General features: G+C 44.5%; 1 protein-coding gene across 1 annotated transcript in view; it reads left to right on the top strand.

Moving 5' to 3' along the window:
* Positions 1-22500, top strand: part of kcnj6 (potassium inwardly rectifying channel subfamily J member 6) — an 83398-nt gene that overhangs the window by 324 nt on the left and 60574 nt on the right. The gene's annotated exons all lie outside the window — the stretch shown is intronic.

Raw genomic sequence — 22500 nt, 5'->3', positions numbered from 1 at the left:
ACGCGGACTGGAGGGGCTCTAAGTGGGGGTGTGTGTTACATAAGGCTGCCATGGCTCACAGCTACAGCGAGTCGAGTCGAGCAGCCAAAAAAAAAGAGCCGCCGAGTCTGAGCAGCTATGAAGTCGTCATTGTCTGGGGAAGCGAGCAACAGTGGAAAATTCTGGAGTTTGGCACGGAAGAGCGGAGCAAAGCGCAGCGAACACGCCGTATATGGGCATGTTGCCTCGTTGCCTTTATCGCGTCTTAACCTGCAGTCCAGATATCAGCAGCTCTTGGTGTGAAACAGAGACTGCAGTGAAGCCCGGAGACGCATCACATCGCTCATTTTGCTGCGACTAATTATTGGGGGAAATGGGGCTTTTGCGCTTGCTGGTGCGTTTGAGTGGCCACGGTTAGTCTGTGCTGGTGTAAATGGCTCTTACTGTGGCCCTGCAGTTACCCCCCAACCCCCAACCCTCACCCCCCCACCCCCAACACACACACAATGACATGAACTCGGCGTGCTCGCCTGGGGCTCTATTCAGCACCGCGGACAGCGCCACTGCCTTCAGGACGCCTCGGCTGGGCTTTAAATCGAGGCGTTCGAAGCGTTGGCCGGTTTAGGCTTCAGCTTCACTGCTCTGGCTATGATGAGCTCCTTCCGTCTCCATGGCGACCCCGGCAATCTCTCATTGAAAACCGTGGAGAGAGAGAGAGAGAGAGAGAGAGAGAGAGAGAGAGAGAGAGAGAGAGAGAGACCGACCGACCCCCATTGTCGGGACAGCGCTTGAACGCTCGGGGGTCGCACGCCGGGAGGCTAGAAACCATGGTAGGGATGATGAGGCGGGGGGTATCAGTAAGAGAGGTGGGGGTGTAGCTACAGTCAGCTTCCTTAATTCATTTCAGACGTGAACATCTCTGCTCAGCGCCTCCTCCTCCTCCTCCTCTTCCTCTTCCTCCTCTGTAGAGCTGGCGTTGATCTGAAGCAGCGGTCCAAGACACGAATCGCGTCATGTAGAAGAAGGAGAAGCGCGCGGCCGGTCCATGTGCGAAGTTTTGCTGAAACTTCTCTGAAATACCAGAGGCGCCTTGGCTTGTTTCGAGATGTGCCGTCGAGCCTAAAACGTCGACTTCGTTAGTATTATCGCAATAACCGACCGCCAGTGTTCGTGACACGAGTACTGTACGCGTAACGAGCTGTTTAAACCCAAAGCTCCGTACGGGGGTTAAACACTGGCGTGGAGTCAAGGTGGTCTTTTCAGGACCACGGAGAGCGCCGTCGTTCTGGGGTTCCGTCGCTTCTCCGACTTCTCTGACTTCTCCGATTGGGACGGGCCTTTTGGAAGAGCGTCTCAGTGGCCGGTTGTGAACCGGTCGTGTGTCATTCACGTTCATATGGCCGTCATTAGCGGCTTACATCACCCAGTGACACCGCTAGTTTGTGTATTCGTGTCACTTATTTAAGTTCGTCCGTGTTCCCAGACTTTTCCCTGGGCATTAGACAAGGCACAGACTGTTCTATTACTGGATTTCCTGTCAAATCCAAAGGGATTTGCAGGCAGGTCTTAATTTCAGCAAAAGGCTTCCCGTGGGCATAACCTCCTTATAATTAAATGAACCGAAATATGAACCACTGTGCTTACACGTCGTACTGGTGAGCTATAGGCTTCAAATGAAACACAAGAGAGTGTGTGTGTGTGTGTGTATATAAATATCAGCCCGGTCAGGTTTATATATAAGCCATATAAACCTGACCGGGCTGATATTTCAGTATGTATTCTTCATTACGGTAAACACTAAAGTGCGGTGCCTTCCAGCCATGCAGGCTTATTAAGCACTGAGGTCTAGTGCGCTGGTCCTTGATCCAACTGCCCAGCACAGCTTTATCTCTCTCTCTCTCTCTCTCTCTCTCTCTCTCTCTCTCTCACACTATATATATATATATATATAAGCGCTGCTGTCCAAAAAGAACTTCGTATCTCCGAAATGGTAACTTTACAGGAGAAGGAAAAAACATACATTGCTTTCAAGTCAATGGAACCAGGCGTCTTTCCGAGTCAGTTTTGGACATTTCTTTTGGTCCATCCTTCATGAAATTGGCACACAATGTAAAGGCCGACATGCATTTTCAAACCCTGTCAAAAACGGAAAATCCTCAAAAAATGGAGACACGAGGTTTTGTCCCGACAACATATCAGATTCATGTGATCTTGTTTAGGTTCATGTAATCCCTGCCTCAACATATGTGATCCAGCACAAGAAGGGCTTGCTCGTTTTGCTAGACGTATCCGGTGATGTATCAGTTGTGCTCGGGCTGGGAGCACTTGAAAGTCCCCAGGGCTGGAGTTCAGAACCGCTGGAGACTGTTTTGGCTGCTTTGAGTGTGTCTAGTACAGCAGTCAGTGCCCTTTCCTGTCTGACTGAATCTGTGTCCCGAATGACACATGTAGCGCAGTTTTGGGTGCAGGTGCCATTATTTCGTCACCTGTGTCGAATACCAAACCAGGTGTAGGTGTAGCCTAGTAGGGGGGGTTAGTAGGGAGTACTGTTCACCTGACTGACCGAGGTCATCTCAAGTGGCTCGCTGTTGGAAGCACAGTGCCCTGTAAGCCATTCATAGTCACTGAAGCGCACCGCATGAGGAATATGCTGTCTTTTGGGTGGCCCGTTGTTAAAACGCGCATGCGCGAGTTTCTCACGTCGTGTTGGCCACGCAATCTAGTTTCAAAGAAACTGTTTACTGTGGTCTTTTTTTTTCACGGAGGACGAAATGTGACGCGTATTTCACCGCTAAAAGCAGCAGTGCTTGCTCTGTGGGTATTAAAGAGGGACCACCTGCCTCTCACTAAGCGCCTAATCTTAGCTAGCTCATATCCGCGTGAGAGTGGCGCGTTCCGCCACCGCACGCTAACGGTTAGCGGTTCCCCTCAGACTGAGCATCCGTCCAGGCTGGCACAGGCTCGCCTGGTGCTGTGCTGTGGTTTTTAGTCGGGCTGTCTGTGGATAGTTACTTCACCCTGCACTCTGTTGGATGTGCCATCGTGAGTGCTTGGCGGGCTGAGCTGTGCGTTGCCATGGCGACGTGGGGCTGGCTGGCTATCGCGCCCCAGCGGAGGAGAGAATTTTCCGGAGACATGGTGGAGTATAAAACCAGCCAGAGTTCACTGGAGGTGACCGAGCTCAGTGCCGGTGGCCTTTTCCTCCCTTTTACACGTCTCTCGGGACGAGCCTCGGCCTTCAGATGAAAGGAGACCTTGGCGAATGTGAAATAGACCCGAAGCCGGTTAGCTCAAACGCGCAAACGTGTTAGCTTGTTAGCTAAAGGGTCGCCCGGCTGAGGTAAACAAACCGATCCACGGCAGCGTCTGTCTAACTAGACGGGTCTGAGAGCGGGTCGCCTCTCGGGTCCGTGTGCCGCCTAATGTAGCCCGGTGTGTTTTGCACCTCATGTTTTTTCCAGGGCTCTTTAGTCAAAAAGAATGGGTCTGTTTAGAACCACGAATCCTAAACAGAACCATTTCATACTTCCACGGCTTTTTGCGTGGTGGAATGGTTCTTCAGATGAGGGGGGGTTGTTTGCTTCTATATAGCACCAAAAATAGGTTCTGCTACTGCTGGTAAAAACAGAAGAGTCCCTTTTGGTGCTGTACAGAAGCATTTCAGAAGGGTAAGCTAGATAATCGTATACAACACGTTTCACCACGCAGAGAAGCGTTATAGCACGGACTGCCTCTGTAGAGAGTCCATGGGTTTAAACAGATTCCCTTTAGTCAAAAGTGCTTAATGATCCATCTTTTTTCAGCCTGTAGCTGCAGAGACTCGGTAAATGTAGAGTCATCTACGCTGGCGAGCTAGATAGTAAAGACAGCTTTGTGTTGACATGGAAAACAGACTGTGCTGTTTGTGCAGCGTCTCGGAGTAGCACACACACTGCTCACACACTGCTCACACACACACGCTGGCCATAAAAACAGATTCCAGCCCTCCGTGCTGCTGAACTCTGGGCCAGCACGCCCAGCTCTGTCACAGAGAGGCTGAGGATCGCTTCATATTTAATATTTAACACCGCCAGTGGTCCGTGTAACCCACTGAAGGAGTGGGATGTCGGTCCAAAAGTTTACTTTTACGGGGGAAAATGCTACAGTGCCACCCAACCCCCAAAACACGACTCCTACGTTCCCCAGTGCAGCGCTGAGCGGCGCCGGCTCTACTTTTGTAGCTGAGGCCTCGCTGTGAAACCTCGGGGAGAGCAGGTGGTCATTTACGTGCAGCCAATCAGAAAAGAGCCTTCCCAAGGCGGCCGGGCAGAGCTGCCCCGATCCGACCAATCAGAACACAGCCGTCCCCAGTCAGCCAATCAGAGCCCCCTCACTGCTAAGAAAGCAAATAAGGGAAAAGTGCCCCCAAAGCGTCAAATCACAGCCCCCCCGGACCACCCAATCAAAGGAGCGCCCGCCCTGCTCGTGTTGGCCAATCAAAGCTCCTCTCCGGCGCTGATTTGTGGAGCGCTTCGCCGGTTTGTTTCAGCGGCGCGGCTCTTTTTTCTCGACGTTTCCAATTTCTTTGTGCTGAGTCAGGCAGCTGCGGCCAGGCGAGCCTGAGTCACTGCCTCTCCTGGCTGTTTTTCACAGCCTGATGGATGAAGGCAGGGAAGGGAGGGGGTTTTAAGCGAGGGATGGCTCGCGTGGGGCCGCTGGTGCTGTTTAAATGGATGAGGAAAGTTTATTTTCTTTCGGGTCAGTCTAGAGCTGTAACGATACACATGCCTTTAGGTTCGATATGATGTTCGATTCTGAGGTCCGGATTCGGATTCAGTTTTCGATATCTAATATTTGTGTCAGAAATGTCTTGATTCTACAGAGCTCTGCTTACTGCACTGTTCAGCTCAGGTTTGGGCTGCACTGGTTGAGCAGCAGCAAACAAAGTAAGCCCAAGAGGTGCGAACCTAATAATTTACAAGAAAAAAAAACGAAAGTGATTTGAGCGTGGCTGCCTGCAAAGCATACGCCCCTCTCCCTCCCCTGACACTGCTCTGACAGAATGGACCCTAATGGCTTGTTTGGATCGTAGACCTCCAGAGTTGTCATCATTTTGTAGTCAGCAACTCGACTGTCTAAAGAACTCCGGGTCTCAGGCCTTTTTGCCCTGTGGGAAAAAAATGAATGACATTCCGGCTGTTGCTTTTGCTGCACTGTGGTAAACAAAAATGTTCCGAAGTCAACACATTTTGTTCTGTGTACAGTTTTCTCTGAAAGTCGCTGGATCCTCTGATTTAAGGTGTTGTTAAGGAGTCAAAATATGAATATTAGTGCATGAAAGCCAATACTTCAACACACTGTATCGTCATTATAATACTCCACACATATCAGGACTTTGGGTATACTGCTGTATACTACAGCAAAATGGACAAAAATACAAATATAAACATGCATTTAATCTGGGCAGTTCCAAAGCATCTTTGGTATAGATAGACACATAAAACATGCAATATCAGGTTCAGCTCAGCTTTTTCGATTTTTATTTCATCTTAACCTGAAGGCTGTAGGTCTGTAAAGCTTTACAGAACACATTTGTTTGGGGCTAATCCCACTTTATTTGTTCATTCGGTCATCATAGCTGCTGACCAAAAAGCTTGCTCAGAGGCAATATATAAAAGTCTTGTACAGGGAGATTCGCTCGAAAGAGGCCCCGAATATTCTCTTGTAACTCCTGTTAGGATGAAGCAATCTGAACCAAAAAATATGCTACATACCTTGAAGTGTGTGTAATTGATTACATTACATGCGATGCTGTAAGTGGTCTGTTTTCTGCCAGACACATGAAGGGGTACGGGTATATGCACCCGGATGCTGTAAACATCACGATTGCTGTCCGGTGCCTACATCGTCGCCCCGAAGCATCCCGGTTTGAGTGAAGCTCCGTATATTGAGGAGCACATTGCACATTGTTTCGTTCAGATTGCTTTGTCCTAGAGAGTTATTACAGAATATTCAATGTCTCTTTAGAGTGAATCGCCCTGTACGTGTTTAGAAATCAGAAATCTGGCTTGATTTATAGTAGGGCAGGAGTGCCGTTCCGGAGAAAAGTGAACACAGGATAAAACGGCTTTGGAGTTCCAGCTTTCAAAAAACGGCGCTAATTTTTGCCATACACTCTCAGAAAACAAGGTACGACACTGTCACTGGGGCAGTACCCTTTTTGTCACTGGGGTGGTGCCCTCAGGGGTACATCCCAGTACCCTTAGTCAGGGAACATAACTGTACCATAAACCACTGAAATTATATTTTCTAAGTTGTATTGACTCCGGCACGGGCGTGGTGGGTAGCGCTGTCGCCTCACAGCGAGGAGGGCCAGGGTTCGATTCCCCGGCCGGGTGACCGGGGTCCTCTCTGTGTGGAGTTTGCATGTTCTCCCTGTGTCTGCGTGGGTTTCCTCCGGGTTCTCCGGTTTCCTCCCACAGTCCAGAGACATGCAGTCAGACCAATTGGTCATGTTGAATTACCCCTGGGTGTGAGTGTTTGAGTGACTGTCTGTGTCTGTTTGTCTGCCCTGTGATGGACTGGCGACCTGTCCAGGGTGTAGCCTGCCTTCCGCCCGAAGACTGCTGGGATAGGCTCCAGCACCCCCCATGACCCTGAGGGAGAAGCGGCTTAGAAAATGGATGGATGGATGGATGTATTGACTCCACATCCCCCATCTCACCTCCAGGCTTTTTATTAAATGGTTCTGTTTTAAAACATTAGTTTATAAAAAGATAAAAAATATCTACTTTTCCAATGGGAAAAACTTATTAAAGGTACACAGTTGGACCTTAAAACCACTGCTGTACCTTTGAGGGAAGGTTTACACTGTTTGTATCTTGATGAACGAATCATGTACCTGCATGGTACCTCTATTTCTAACAGTGTAGAAAGAAAAACTTTAGGCCTGGTTTTCCTTATAAGGACATGCTACAAAATGTTGTGCGATTATGTCTGCGGAAAAAGGATAAATGGGAGACCCTTCGGAAAAAAATGGGCGTATCAGAAATGGTTTTAAATCTCTTTAAATTTTTACATTTCACAATACAGTATTGAAATGGTTAAATCCTTAAATATTAATGCACAGATCAGCTCCCCTGTTTCCTCTCAGCTGGGGAGAGGATTATGAGGTACCTGTTGGACATGAGCAGGTGTACTCAGGTGTGTGTGTGTGTGTGTGTGTGTGTGTGTGTGTGCGCGCTGTCAGCCTCCTGGGTGCTGAGGGAGGAGCCTGTATGTTTACAGAGGGATTAGAAGTAGTGTTCAGTGTTCACAGAGATGAAACACGCACACACATTTGCACACACACAGGCTAACACACACCCTGATGAGCAGTCCTATTAGATTCTTTAAGCACTCCTCTGAGATCTGAGTGTGTGTGTGTGTGTGTGTGTGTGTGTGTGTGTGTGCGTCATGTGTGTCTGTGTTTTTAATTGACTGCCTCTTTAAGCTCTCCTCTGAGTGTGCATGTGTGTGTTCCTATTACATTGCCCATTTAAGCCCCCCTCTGTGTGTGTGCGCACTCCTATTAGACTGCCTTGGCAAATGCACTGAGACTGGTGTCAGTGCGCGGGTTGACAGGCCAAAGTTCAGTGCCTCAAATCAGACATCTCAGACAGTAAAGGGAAAACTCCTCCCCTTACGCAAGATCTTTGTAGTTTAGCTCCTGAAGTTTGGCCCGAAGAAACAATTTGCTGATGTCGGAAAAAAAACCCTTGTATCTCCGAAATGGTAACTTTACAGGAGAAGGAAAAAAAATCTCCTTTTAATGCAAGTTAATGGAAGCGGACTTTTTTTCCATGTCATTTTGGACTGTTTGTTTTGGTCCATTCTTCAAAGAATTTACACAGAAGGCCATTTTTAAATGTCAAAAACTTATAATATGACAAAAATAGAGACATCCGACATCAGCGAATTACTTTAAAAGTGGCATTTAACTTTGGAGGAGAAATCAGAATTTAGTGTTGATATTTTTGTAATTTTGTGTTGATATTTTCAATCTTTCTCCTCAGTGAAACCTCATATTTACAGATCCCCCCACACCCCCCCCAAACAGCTTATATAACGTTTGGATAACCTTATTGATTGGATTCAGACTGCAAAGCCAGCTGGTAATTCTCACGTACATTCTTTGGAACCAATAGCCAGTTTATGGGACCATGGCAGCGAGTCTATACTTCTGAAATCCTTTGTTGTATTGTTGCATTGTACTGTAGTGTCCTTTACTGTATGTGGGGACATATGGTCTTTTTCTGCTCCATATGCACTGCATGACTTCCACACATTTTTCAAAATCCCTAAACAATTAAATGTTGAGGATGTAAGCAAAGACATTCAGAGTCAGACATCCACCTCTAAAACCTAAAAGCTCCATCAAAGGAAGCTGATATGTGAAACGAACGCTTACAACTGCACCACTGCATGTCTAAGACATTGATGTACAATAGTTTTAAGATTTTTGACTAAAACAAATTCATAAATTCCATTCATTCACAGCTTGATTCATGCAGGGCATCGTGAGGGAAAACAGTTCCCAGCGAAAAAAAAACATTTTTTCAGATTTACCACTGTTTTACCATCATCAGCATTGCGTTACATTACATGCATTACATCAAAACTGAGATGACACCTCTAGGTTAACTGGTGGTTCTGGATGGTAAATAAATTTGCATTGTAGTGGTGGCTCCTATTACAATGACCGTAAAGAAATCCGTGTCAGTAGATTTTGCGTTTCCCATTTCTGCATCCCAACAGCTGAATTATACAAGTATTTTGAAAGATCGGTGGAATAACCCTTTAAACGATCCCTTCAAACCAAGGAGCAGCTTTTTAGTACTGAATAATTCATGTCTTGAAACGGGCCTTATCAATATTCTTCTTGGCTAAGTGTAAATGCTCTTGCTCTTATTGTACTGTTGCACGTTAAAATGCGTCTTTACCCGTAAATACTTTGAATCCATGCGCGCAGAATGTCTCTTAGCTGGCAAACGCTTCCAGAAGCCACTTCTGCTGCTTTTTCCTTCAACTGTTTTTTCTAAGCAGCTGATGATATGAACGTCTGCCAGAATGACTAAACGTAAAATGTAAATGCAATTTCTTTTGTTGCGGTTTAACTGTTGTTGTGTGCACAGCTGTCTGTGTCAGTAGGCCTACTTGAATAAATAGAAGAGATTATAATATAGATGGAAGCAGCTGATATGGTTGGGCTGTGTGCAAAGTGGAATATGACTCTGGCCATTTCCCTGTAGGAAGAGCGGGTGGTTCTGAATGAGAACACAAGAAAACAAGAAACAAAAACAGTGCATAACCACCATCACAATCTAGCAATCAGCTAACAGGCTGTTACACACATCCTTCCCTCCCCCATCTACGCATGTGACATCGTGTGTGTGTGTGTGGGGTTATTGATTTAGAACGGGTGTGCAGGAACATACACTACTTAGATCAGAGAGGACAAGGTCCTGACTAAGGCACTTCATTATTTAATACAGACACAACTTCCCGTATGATTGAACCACACTATTAATCACGTCCTCTTCAAGTGCATATACACACTGCAGAAGGCCTGAATTAAAGACTATTCTAGGCAGAGGAGGGGAGAGCTGTCCAGTGCTGTTCATCAGAGGTGCTGATTAAACATAGACGTTAACATTTGAGATAACTCAGACACACACACAGACACACACACACACACACACACACAGCAGAGCTGATAAAAAAATGCGCATTGAGACTTGATGCTAGAAAATGAGGATGGCTGGAGAGCCGAGCTTGTAAAGATGTGAAGTGGGGAAGGGATTAGGGATGGGTTTGTGGTTTGGGAGTTGTACCCTGTGAACGGCAGTGGATTTAAAAGGTGTGAGGAACGTAATGACTGTGAGTTTTGCAGGTAATACGGAGATGGTGGTTGGTTTGGCACGTGCACAGTGGAGATGGTTGTGAACTTAAAAATAAAGGTGCAAAAAGGGTTCTTCGGGTGATGCTTGGGACTACTTTTGGTTCACTAAATAAGAAATAGGGTGTGTGAGTGTGAAAAACATTTTTGTAAAGTTTGAGGGACGTCCTTTATGTAAAGGTTCCACGCCAATTACGCGTTTCTCCTAGAACTGTACATCCAAAACAAGAACCATTTAAGATCCGTTGCTCTTAAAAGTGTGGGTTTGGAGGCTGAATGTGATTATAGTTATTAGTGATTTATTTCTTGATATGTGGTCCTTATTAACAATGTTCTAAAATGAGTACATGCATATAAATAAATGAATAAATAAATAACTAACAATAAAGCATTACATTAATGAGAGAGAAAACAAAACAAGCAATATTGACTGCTAATGTGTAGGTTACCTATCCTTGTTACCTAACATATTCTAATGGGCAACCCTGTTTGTTTGACAGTTAAATGTGATGACAGTTGTGTGTTTGGAAGTTGACTGTGATTATTGTTATGTGAGGGTTAAAAGTGATGAAATCTGTGTTTGGAGGTTGAATGTGATTATTGTTATGGGACTGATGGTTAAATGTGATGACAGCTGTGAGTTTGGAAGTTGAGTGTGATTATAGTTCTAGGTTTGAGGTTTAAAAGTGATGGTTGTGGATTTGTAAGCTGAATGTGTTGATGGTTTTGGGTTTGAGGCTTAATAGTGATGACAGCTGTGTGTTTGGAAGCTGAATGTGATGATGGGTTTGGGTTTGAGGCTTAATAGTGATGACAGCTGTGTGTTTGGAAGCTGAATGTGATGATGGGTTTGGGTTTAAGGCTTAATAGTGATGACAGCTGTGTGTTTGGAAGCTGAATGTGTTGATGGTTTTGGGTTTGAGGGTTAATAGTGATGACAGCTGTGTGTTTGGAAGCTGAATGTGATGATGGGTTTGGGTTTGAGGCTTAATAGTGATGACAGCTGTGTGTTTGGAAGCTGAATGTGATGATGGGTTTGGGTTTGAGGCTTAATAGTGATGACAGCTGTGTGTTTGGAAGCTGAATGTGATGATGGGTTTGGGTTTGAGGCTTAATAGTGATGACAGCTGTGTGTTTGGAAGCTGAATGTGTTGATGGTTTTGGGTTTGAGGGTTAATAGTGATGACAGCTGTGTGTTTGGAAGCTGAATGTGATGATGGGTTTGGGTTTGAGGGTTAATAGTGATGACAGCTGTGTGTTTGGAAGCTGAATGTGATGATGGGTTTGGGTTTGAGGCTTAATAGTGATGACAGCTGTGTGTTTGGAAGCTGAATGTGATGATGGGTTTGGGTTTGAGGCTTAATAGTGATGACAGCTGTGTGTTTGGAAGCTGAATGTGATGATGGTTTTGGGTTTGAGGCTTAATAGTGATGACAGCTGTGTGTTTGGAAGCTGAATGTGATGATGGTTTTGGGTTTGAGGGTTAATAGTGATGACAGCTGTATGTTTGGAAGCTGAATGTGATGATGGGTTTGGGTTTGAGGCTTAATAGTGATGACAGCTGTGTGTTTGGAAGCTGAATGTGATGATGGGTTTGGGTTTGAGGCTTAATAGTGATGACAGCTGTGTGTTTGGAAGCTGAATGTGATGATGGGTTTGGGTTTGAGGCTTAATAGTGATGACAGCTGTGTGTTTGGAAGCTGAATGTGATGATGGGTTTGGGTTTGAGGCTTAATAGTGATGACAGCTGTGTGTTTGGAAGCTGAATGTGTTGATGGTTTTGGGTTTGAGGGTTAATAGTGATGACAGCTGTGTGTTTGGAAGCTGAATGTGATGATGGGTTTGGGTTTGAGGGTTAATAGTGATGACAGCTGTGTGTTTGGAAGCTGAATGTGATGATGGGTTTGGGTTTGAGGCTTAATAGTGATGACAGCTGTGTGTTTGGAAGCTGAATGTGATGATGGGTTTGGGTTTGAGGCTTAATAGTGATGACAGCTGTGTGTTTGGAAGCTGAATGTGATGATGGGTTTGGGTTTGAGGCTTAATAGTGATGACAGCTGTGTGTTTGGAAGCTGAATGTGATGATGGTTTTGGGTTTGAGGCTTAATAGTGATGACAGCTGTGTGTTTGGAAGCTGAATGTGATGATGGTTTTGGGTTTGAGGGTTAATAGTGATGACAGCTGTATGTTTGGAAGCTGAATGTGATGATGGGTTTGGGTTTGAGGCTTAATAGTGATGACAGCTGTGTGTTTGGAAGCTGAATGTGATGATGGGTTTGGGTTTGAGGCTTAATAGTGATGACAGCTGTGTGTTTGGAAGCTGAATGTGATGATGGGTTTGGGTTTGAGGCTTAATAGTGATGACAGCTGTGTGTTTGGAAGCTGAATGTGATGATGGGTTTGGGTTTGAGGCTTAATAGTGATGACAGCTGTGTGTTTGGAAGCTGAATGTGATGATGGGTTTGGGTTTGAGGCTTAATAGTGATGACAGCTGTGTGTTTGGAAGCTGAATGTGTTGATGGTTTTGGGTTTGAGGCTTAATAGTGATGACAGCTGTGTGTTTGGAAGCTGAATGTGATGATGGTTTTGGGTTTGAGGCTTAATAGTGATGACAGCTGTGTGTTTGGAAGCTGAATGTGATGATGAGTTTGGGTTTGAGGCTTAATAGTGATGACAGCTGTGTGTTTGGAAGCTGAATGTGATGATGGGTTTGGGTTTGAGGCTTAATAGTGATGACAGCTGTGTGTTTGGAAGTTGAATGTGACGATGGGTTTGGGTTTGAGGGTTAATAGTGATGACAGCTGTGTGTTTGGAAGTTGAATGTGACGATGGGTTTGGGTTTGAGGGTTAATAGTGATGACAGCTGTGTGTTTGGAAGCTGAATGTGACGATGGGTTTGGGTTTGAGGGTTAATAGTGATGACAGCTGTGTGTTTGGAAGTTAAATGTGATGATGGGTTTGGGTTTGAGGCTTAATAGTGATGACAGCTGTGTGTTTGGAAGCTGAATGTGATGATGGGTTTGGGTTTGAGGCTTAATAGTGATGTCAGCTGTGTGTTTGGAAGCTGAATGTGATGATGGGTTTGGGTTTGAGGGTTAATAGTGATGTCAGCTGTGTGTTTGGAAGCTGAATGTGATGATGGTTTTGGGTTTGAGGGTTAATAGTGATGACAGCTGTGTGTTTGGAAGCTGAATGTGATGATGGGTTTGGGTTTAAGGCTTAATAGTGATGACAGCTGTGTGTTTGGAAGCTGAATGTGATGATGGGTTTGGGTTTAAGGCTTAATAGTGATGACAGCTGTGTGTTTGGAAGCTGAATGTGTTGATGGTTTTGGGTTTGAGGCTTAATAGTGATGACAGCTGTGTGTTTGGAAGCTGAATGTGATGATGGGTTTGGGTTTGAGGCTTAATAGTGATGACAGCTGTGTGTTTGGAAGCTGAATGTGATGATGGGTTTGGGTTTAAGGCTTAATAGTGATGACAGCTGTGTGTTTGGAAGCTGAATGTGTTGATGGTTTTGGGTTTGAGGGTTAATAGTGATGACAGCTGTGTGTTTGGAAGCTGAATGTGATGATGGGTTTGGGTTTGAGGCTTAATAGTGATGACAGCTGTGTGTTTGGAAGCTGAATGTGATGATGGGTTTGGGTTTGAGGCTTAATAGTGATGACAGCTGTGTGTTTGGAAGCTGAATGTGATGATGGGTTTGGGTTTGAGGCTTAATAGTGATGACAGCTGTGTGTTTGGAAGCTGAATGTGTTGATGGTTTTGGGTTTGAGGGTTAATAGTGATGACAGCTGTGTGTTTGGAAGCTGAATGTGATGATGGGTTTGGGTTTGAGGGTTAATAGTGATGACAGCTGTGTGTTTGGAAGCTGAATGTGATGATGGGTTTGGGTTTGAGGCTTAATAGTGATGACAGCTGTGTGTTTGGAAGCTGAATGTGATGATGGGTTTGGGTTTGAGGCTTAATAGTGATGACAGCTGTGTGTTTGGAAGCTGAATGTGATGATGGGTTTGGGTTTGAGGCTTAATAGTGATGACAGCTGTGTGTTTGGAAGCTGAATGTGATGATGGTTTTGGGTTTGAGGCTTAATAGTGATGACAGCTGTGTGTTTGGAAGCTGAATGTGATGATGGTTTTGGGTTTGAGGGTTAATAGTGATGACAGCTGTATGTTTGGAAGCTGAATGTGATGATGGGTTTGGGTTTGAGGCTTAATAGTGATGACAGCTGTGTGTTTGGAAGCTGAATGTGATGATGGGTTTGGGTTTGAGGCTTAATAGTGATGACAGCTGTGTGTTTGGAAGCTGAATGTGATGATGGGTTTGGGTTTGAGGCTTAATAGTGATGACAGCTGTGTGTTTGGAAGCTGAATGTGTTGATGGTTTTGGGTTTGAGGCTTAATAGTGATGACAGCTGTGTGTTTGGAAGCTGAATGTGATGATGGTTTTGGGTTTGAGGCTTAATAGTGATGACAGCTGTGTGTTTGGAAGCTGAATGTGATGATGAGTTTGGGTTTGAGGCTTAATAGTGATGACAGCTGTGTGTTTGGAAGCTGAATGTGATGATGGGTTTGGGTTTGAGGCTTAATAGTGATGACAGCTTTGTGTTTGGAAGTTGAATGTGACGATGGGTTTGGGTTTGAGGGTTAATAGTGATGACAGCTGTGTGTTTGGAAGTTGAATGTGACGATGGGTTTGGGTTTGAGGGTTAATAGTGATGACAGCTGTGTGTTTGGAAGCTGAATGTGACGATGGGTTTGGGTTTGAGGGTTAATAGTGATGACAGCTGTGTGTTTGGAAGTTAAATGTGATGATGGGTTTGGGTTTGAGGCTTAATAGTGATGACAGCTGTGTGTTTGGAAGCTGAATGTGATGATGGGTTTGGGTTTGAGGCTTAATAGTGATGTCAGCTGTGTGTTTGGAAGCTGAATGTGATGATGGGTTTGGGTTTGAGGGTTAATAGTGATGTCAGCTGTGTGTTTGGAAGCTGAATGTGATGATGGGTTTGGGTTTGAGGGTTAATAGTGATGACAGCTGTGTGTTTGGAAGCTGAATGTGATGATGGGTTTGGGTTTAAGGCTTAATAGTGATGACAGCTGTGTGTTTGGAAGCTGAATGTGATGATGGGTTTGGGTTTAAGGCTTAATAGTGATGACAGCTGTGTGTTTGGAAGCTGAATGTGATGATGGGTTTGGGTTTAAGGCTTAATAGTGATGACAGCTGTGTGTTTGGAAGCTGAATGTGATGATGGGTTTGGGTTTAAGGCTTAATAGTGATGACAGCTGTGTGTTTGGAAGCTGAATGTGATTATGGGTGTGGGTTTAAGGGTTAATAGTGATGACAGCTGTGTGTTTGGAAGCTGAATGTGTTGATGGTTTTGGGTTTGAGGCTTAATAGTGATGTCAGCTGTGTGTTTGGAAGTTGAATGTGATGGTTCTGGTTTTGACAATTGTGTGAAAAGGGTTGGGGGTTTGGAAGTTGCAATGAAGAGATGACTGTAGATTTGGAGGCTGACGTGTGTAGATAGCTCTGAGTTCGGTAGTTGAATGTGATTATGGGTGTGGGTTTGGAAGTTGCCGTTTGGAGATGGAGGGAGGTATGGGTTTAACAGTGGATTTAGTCCTGTGTATTTGGAAGCTGTGTGGGCAGACTGCAGGAATACACACAATTTAACTGATTTGTTCAAGGTGCTGCCACATTTCCAGAGACCATCATTAAGGCAACCGAAATAATGGTCCTCAGTGGGATATCAACCTCCCTGAGGTAGAGTCAGAGCCTGTTACCAACAGCTACACTGCCCAACCTTTGCTTATTCTAGCTTCATAACACTGAAACTAAACCAATCAGAGTTCTAGAATGATCCCTGTGTTGCTATGATATTCAATGTCATTGTAAAACAATCATTTAATAGATAGTTCTTAATAATACTGTAGTGCTATTAAAGAAGATCCAGTTTATGCACAAATCGCTGTGCTTTATGAACAGGCTGTAGTTGGCCTCAGCCATGCTGTGCAAGAAGAGATTTTTTTTTTTGTCAATTCTCTCAAGTCTACGTCTTGCTTTTTCAGTTGGCAGCTTCCTAAACTAACAGAACACGCTATGGGCTAGCCCTGCCTTCACAATAAAAACAACCCAGACAATAAATGCTAGAGAACTAATACTCAAAAATGAACATGAACATAATACACTGCCATGCTTTTGTTATCAATGGCAAGAACAATGATGTTTAAGGTTTAAAATAAAGAAACAAGCACTATACACTGATCAGGCATAACATTATAACCAACTCCTTGTTTCTACCCCCATTGTCTATTTTATCAGCTCCGCTTACTGTATAACTGCACTTTGTAGATCTACAGTTACAGACTGTAGTCCATCTGTTTCTCTGATACTTTGTTACCCTGTTCTTCAGTGGTCAGGACCCCCATGGACCCTCACAGAGCAGGTACTATTTGGGTGGTGGATCATTCTCAACAGTGCAGTAACACTGGCGTGGTGGTGGTGTGTTGCGCTGGTCTGAGTGGATCAGACACCGCAGTGCTCCTGGAGTTTATAACACCTCAGTGTCACTGCTGGACTGAAAATAGTCCACCAACCAAAAATATCCAGCCGACAGCGTCCTGTGACCCCTGATGAAGGACTAGAGGATGACCAACACAAACTGTGCAGCAGCAGATGAGCTGTCGTCTCTGACTTTACATCTACAAGGTGGACTGACAAGGTAGGAGTGTCTAATAGAGTGGACAGTGAGTGGACACAGTGTTTAAAAACTCCAGCGGCACTGCTGTGTCTGATCCACTCAGACCAGCGCAACACACAAAAACACACCACCAGCACGCCAGTGTCACTGCAGTGCTGACAATGATCCACCACCCAAATAGTACCTGCTCTGTGAGGGTCCATGGGTGTCCTGACCACTGAAGAACAGGGTAACAGAGTGTCAGAGAAACAGATGGACTACAGTCTGTAACTGTAGAACTACAGAGTGCAGCTATACAGTAAGTGGAGCTGAAAAGTGGACAGTGAGGTGGTCATAATGTTATGCCTGAACAGTGTATGAACCCCAGTCAGAGTCACAGTGCCTTCTACATGCAGGAAAAACAGAACAGAAGAAATTCTCCGGCGCTGTTACATGAGAGACATCAAATACCAAGAACTATATCCCATAATGCAGCTCTCTCTTTCTGCTCCCACTGCGAGCTGCATCGTGTTGGGATTAGAGCTCTTGTTCTCGCTTGTTGTGCAGCGGTTAGATTTGTGCAGAAAGGATGGGGGGAGAGAGCAGCCATAGTTATGTAGATGCGGTGCGCGGAGGAGGCCCAGAACAGAGCCGCTGCACGTGAGCTTTCTCTCCAGCTACTTTTGAACCAAATCAATACACGGCGCCAAATGAACACTGATCCATTGGAGCTGTGGAGAGAGCAGCTAGGCTTCCCTGTCTTTTACGGCTCTTTATCCACTCCATACATGCAGATCTTTTATTTCTCATTTGACGATGCAGTAATGTATCTGTAGTTAGGTCTGGGCCAGGTATTAAACCTGTCTTGTCCTCTTAAAGTACAGTAACATCATCAACAGCTGGGCTCAGAGACGTTAATATTAAAAGCAGTGAGTCAAGGTTTGGTGTTTTTACTGTACATAAAGAATGAAATCAAAAGAGCTCCAATAAAGTACTTGGTAACTAAAGAAGTGTTGTATTGAAGATTCAAAGATATATATATATATATATTTGCTGCCCTAATCAGCTCCAAAAATGGTAACTTTATAAGAGTAGAGGAAAGAATTCTTTCCTTTAATGTATGTTAACATAATGAGATTTTTTTTCCAGATAATTTTGAACTATTTCTATTCCATTCGTCATATTTATGGCAGCAAATTCTCCAGTAATTTACTGTTTATTTACAGTACTCATGTTGTATTTCAACTGTTTCTAAATAGAGTTGAAGTTTCTGTATTAGTACAGCTTTTCCTGCACCCCTGTATTTCTACTGTACAGCTTTTATATGCTCCAATATGCAACCACAGCTGAGGAACCTCACTTCTAGCATGTAAAAATAAAAGCAAACATGACAAATCTATCTCTCTGTTGCTTCCAGCAGCAAATGCTTGAGCATTTCTACATACGCTCTCAGAAAAAAGGTTCGACACTCTGACTGGGGCAGTACCCCTCTTGTCACTGTGGTGGGACCCTCAGGGGTACGTCTCAGTACCTTTAGTCAGGGAACATAACTGAACCGGAATCCACTGAAATGATATTTTCTAAGCTGTATCGACTCCACGCCCCCCGTCTCGCCTCCAGGCTTTTATTTTAATGTTCTGATTTAAAACGTTTGGTTATGAAAAGGTACAAATATCTACTTTTCCACAGGGAAAAACTCATGTAAGGTGCACCACTGGACCTTAAAACCACTGCTGTAGCTTTGAGGGTGCACTTACATTGTTTGTACCTTGATGAACGAATCATGGACCTGCATAGTACCTTTATTTCTAACAGTGTACTGTTCCATAGTTAAAAGAACAGCCAGGCTGTTTTTGAGCAGCAAACTACAGCAGTTGTGCACTTATACCAGTCATTAAGACTCCAAAGATGATAGTAACCAAATATCCGTTAATCATAACATTAAGGCATGAACTACTTAACTGAAACACCATATTCCATGGTTCAAATACCAAACCTGTAAAATTTATTTAAAGGTATCTTTGGGCTGGAATTACCACGATGAAACAACACAAAAAGAACCTGATGTGTAAAGAACTGTAGACACCAAAAAATGTACAAAGTAATGGTCACTTTCCCAATATGGTTTGCAAATAGCAGCTAATTACTGTAAAATCCGACTTCTTTGACAAGAACCCTGATCTGGTTCTCCCAGAATGAACTATAGCAGTCTTACAGTCATATTAAAGTTACACAGTAGATTAATGCAGTATTTGACATGACAGTGACATTAAAATTTATATTTTATCAGTTTGATTATGGATGTCAAATAATCACGTTATCAAAAGAACTGAGACTTAAAAGGCTAGAGATGATCATACAGTGCTATAATACTGGAAGTCATGTTATATTATCTTAGACATGGTCTTATGCAACATTATCATATATCGGTCCAATCCAATAAAATATGAAACCAGGAAATTTACAGAATACACGGCTGGAGTCTATGATAAGATGACGGGAGAGCTGAGATCTCTCTCTCTCTCTCTCTCTCTCTCTCTCTCTCTCTCTTGCTTTCGCTCGCTCTCTCTTTCACTCTCCCTCTGCTGACTGTTCTCACACATATGGCCATGGGCGACTGTACGTGAGAATTACACATTATCTCTGGAAGAGAGTGTAATTATTGCGGTCCTGTGGGCTGCCGTAGTTTCTGATTCAATGCGGCACCAAAACTGGCATTGGCCCTCCACATGGGGGAGGCAGCAGGATGTTTCAAGTTTGTCGTTGCCTTCTAGCCTATCAGAAACTGAACAAGATCTAGCTAGAACCAGTGGCCTGAGTTTGAAGCAAGGTGAGGTTCCTTTTAAGAAGAGGCAATACAGTTTGATTCCAGACTGGCTTGTTCAAGGATTAAGAAATTTAGGATAGGCCTAAATGTCATGAAAACTACATGTTCCTTGCTGTTTTAAGAGTTTAACCCTTCTGTGGTGTTCAGGTCTGTGGGGCCCATTTTCAATATTTACCAAAATAAAAAATGATGTAATTTATTATTTCAGCCACAGATTCCATGGCATTTGCTCATTTTCTGTGAAGAACATATAAAATAACCCATTTTCAGTTCTGTTCTCCTCCTACATGGCCTGCTGTGTGTGTGTGTGTGTGTGTGTGTATGTATGTGTGTGAGGGTGGACCACATGGACAGGCTGCTGACTGGCTACAGCTGCTAAAGGAGAACCCTACACTGGCCACTTGTGATATTTTAAACATCTGGTATTTATACATAAATAATTATGGCTGTAGTGATTTAAAAAAGCAGAGTAACAAACACAGCAACATCGCGCAAGAGTTAACGAAAAGAGTTTGATATATGACGTGTATATGTGGGACAGTCGTGGGCTGGAGGTTAGGGAACCAGCCTTTCAACTGGAAGGTCGCTGGTTTGATCCCCTGAGCTGACAGTATGTGACTGAGGTGCACTTGAGCAAGACACCTAACCCCCAACTGCTCCCTCTGCACTGCGGATAGGGCCGCCCACTCGTCTGGGTGGTAAGTGTGCTTACTGCCCCCACTGTGTGTCTTCACTAGTGTTCCAATGTGGCGTCTCACTGCATGGATGGGTCAGATTGCAGAGGTGAAACTTCCCCATTGTGGGATTAATAAGGGTCACTTAATCTTAATACAAGCACTGAGAACGTTTTTCACTAAAAACAGCTGTCAGAAAAAAAATAAGCTTGGTGTTATGATATTTTTTTCTATGACACAATCTTCAGACTCTACCTACTATAGTGCTCGAAGAAGTAAAGAGGATTGCAGACAGCCCACCCATTACTTTGACCTCTACAGGAGGATCAGCTGGACTTCTCTTGCCTCCAGAGGGTAGAGGCTTTGCTAAAATTTCATCCGTAAAGCTGTCAGTAGACTTTTACCTTTAAACCTCTTGTCCTTTTTCAAAGAGTGTCACTTCAAATTTAGAATCTCTATTCACAGCCTTTACTGTCTTCCACCGCTGGAAGCGTGAGAACGGGAAAATGTTCTTCCGAGCTGCCTGGTGACAGAGTACGTTTAAAGAACAGGCGAGGTTGAACATTTTGTATCCTTGACTGAATTTCAACTGTTACTCCAGGCATATTCCAGCAACTGTTTTTAGATAAATAGAGACACCTGCATGCTCTGTTGATACCATCTAGCCAGATATCCTTTGAAAACCTCAAGGAATTTGCCTGGTTGTACAGAAGCCAAGTGAAATAGCTAAGACTAGCATTGACTGAGACTAAGACACAAGTGAGAAGCTCAAGGAATGAAGCTGTGTTCAGCTGTGAGTGTGTGTGTGTGTGTGGATGGTGGGGTGACTGCTTGTGTAGTGCAATTACAGCATGTGTCCAATGTGCTAGTGTGCGTGTGTGTGTGTAGTCTGTCTCTGCATAGACAACAGCTATGGTAATGTGCTCATTCACTCTGCTCACTGCATCTGGCTGTGCCTTTTCACTGGCTTCATGAATATTAGTAAATCTTTTTTTCCCCAATTATGCCGTCCATTTGGACAGCCCAGTGACTGAGCGTACCAGACAAAGCATATTGTCCGCTTCTGAATAAACACGGTAGCGCTTTGAAATGAAACGTTAGGCAGAGGCCTTATTTGTGTGGTGTTTTTCGTCTTGTTCATGTGCCGTTCACCATGCTTACCATCTATAGGCGGAATAATCATTTCGGCCACAGAAAGAGAGGGGAGAGACTGGAAGGCGAGAGATCTGATGTACAGATGGACTTGATTTATAAGATTAGCTCTCATATGGTCCAGGCCTTGTCAGCACACACAATAACGTCTATATTTTGCACACTTTCATCTCCTTATGTCTTTCTTCTCACATGTTAAAGCCTCTCTCACCTGCTTATGCTCTAGTGGCAAGAGGACTTTTGAATGTGTCAGTCCTCCGTCTGCCGTCTGGTGCCTTTGCCTTCGCTGCAGGAGAGATAATACCCTGAGACGGCAGCCGAGCACAGAGCTATAGCAGTGCTGCGGAGCTGTGCTGAGGAGCGCGTTACAGATTATAGATCAGTGTTATGGAGAACGGTCGAGGTGACTATAGGAAAGACCGAGCTGTGTCACAGAATCATGTTACAGAGTCTATTAAAAAGCGTGTTACACAGTATGAAAGAGTGCGCTTAAAGAGCAATGTTATGCAATTGCCCTGTTACCCCCTTTTACCCTGTTCTTCAGTAGTCAGGACCCCCATGAACCCTCAAAGAGCAGGTATTATTTGGGTGGTGGGTCATTCTCAGCACTGCAGTAACACTGAGGTGGTGTGTTAGTGTGTGTTGTGCTGGTACAAGTGGATCAGACACAGCAGTGCTGCTGGAGTTTTTAAACACTGTGTCCACTCACTGTCCACTCTACTGTCCACTCGCCAACACTGTAAACACTCCTACCTTGTCGGTCCATCTTGTAGATGTAAAGTCAGAGACAATAGCTCATCTGCTGCTGCACAGTTTGTGTTGGTCATCCTCTAGTCTTTCATCAGTGCCCACAGGACGCTGCCCACAGGACGCTGCACACAGGACGCTGTTGGATGGATGTTTTTGGTTGGTGGACTATTCTCAGTCCAGCAGTGACACTGACGTGTTTAATAACTCCAGCAGCACTGCTGTGTCTGATCCACTTGTACCAGCACAATGCACACTAACACACCACCACCACATCAGTGTTACTGCAGTGCTGAGAATGATCCACCACCCAAATAGTACCTGTTCTGTGAGGGTCCATGGGGGTCCTTGTGCACATGGAATCAGATTTAGATTAGATTTGTTTAGATTAGCTCACATCCTCGCTCCACCCACTCATAATCACACACCTGCTTGTTTCTGGACTCATTAGCTCTTTTATATTTATATCTCCATTGTTTCGCTCTGCTCTTTGCCAAGTCTGGCTCATATGTCTGTGCATTACTGTG

Source organism: Pygocentrus nattereri, chromosome 18, assembly GCF_015220715.1.
Source record: "Pygocentrus nattereri isolate fPygNat1 chromosome 18, fPygNat1.pri, whole genome shotgun sequence".
Classification (NCBI taxonomy): domain Eukaryota; kingdom Metazoa; phylum Chordata; class Actinopteri; order Characiformes; family Serrasalmidae; genus Pygocentrus; species Pygocentrus nattereri.
The sequence above is the reverse complement of the archived record's forward strand: the minus strand, read 5'-3'. Positions and strand labels throughout refer to the sequence as shown.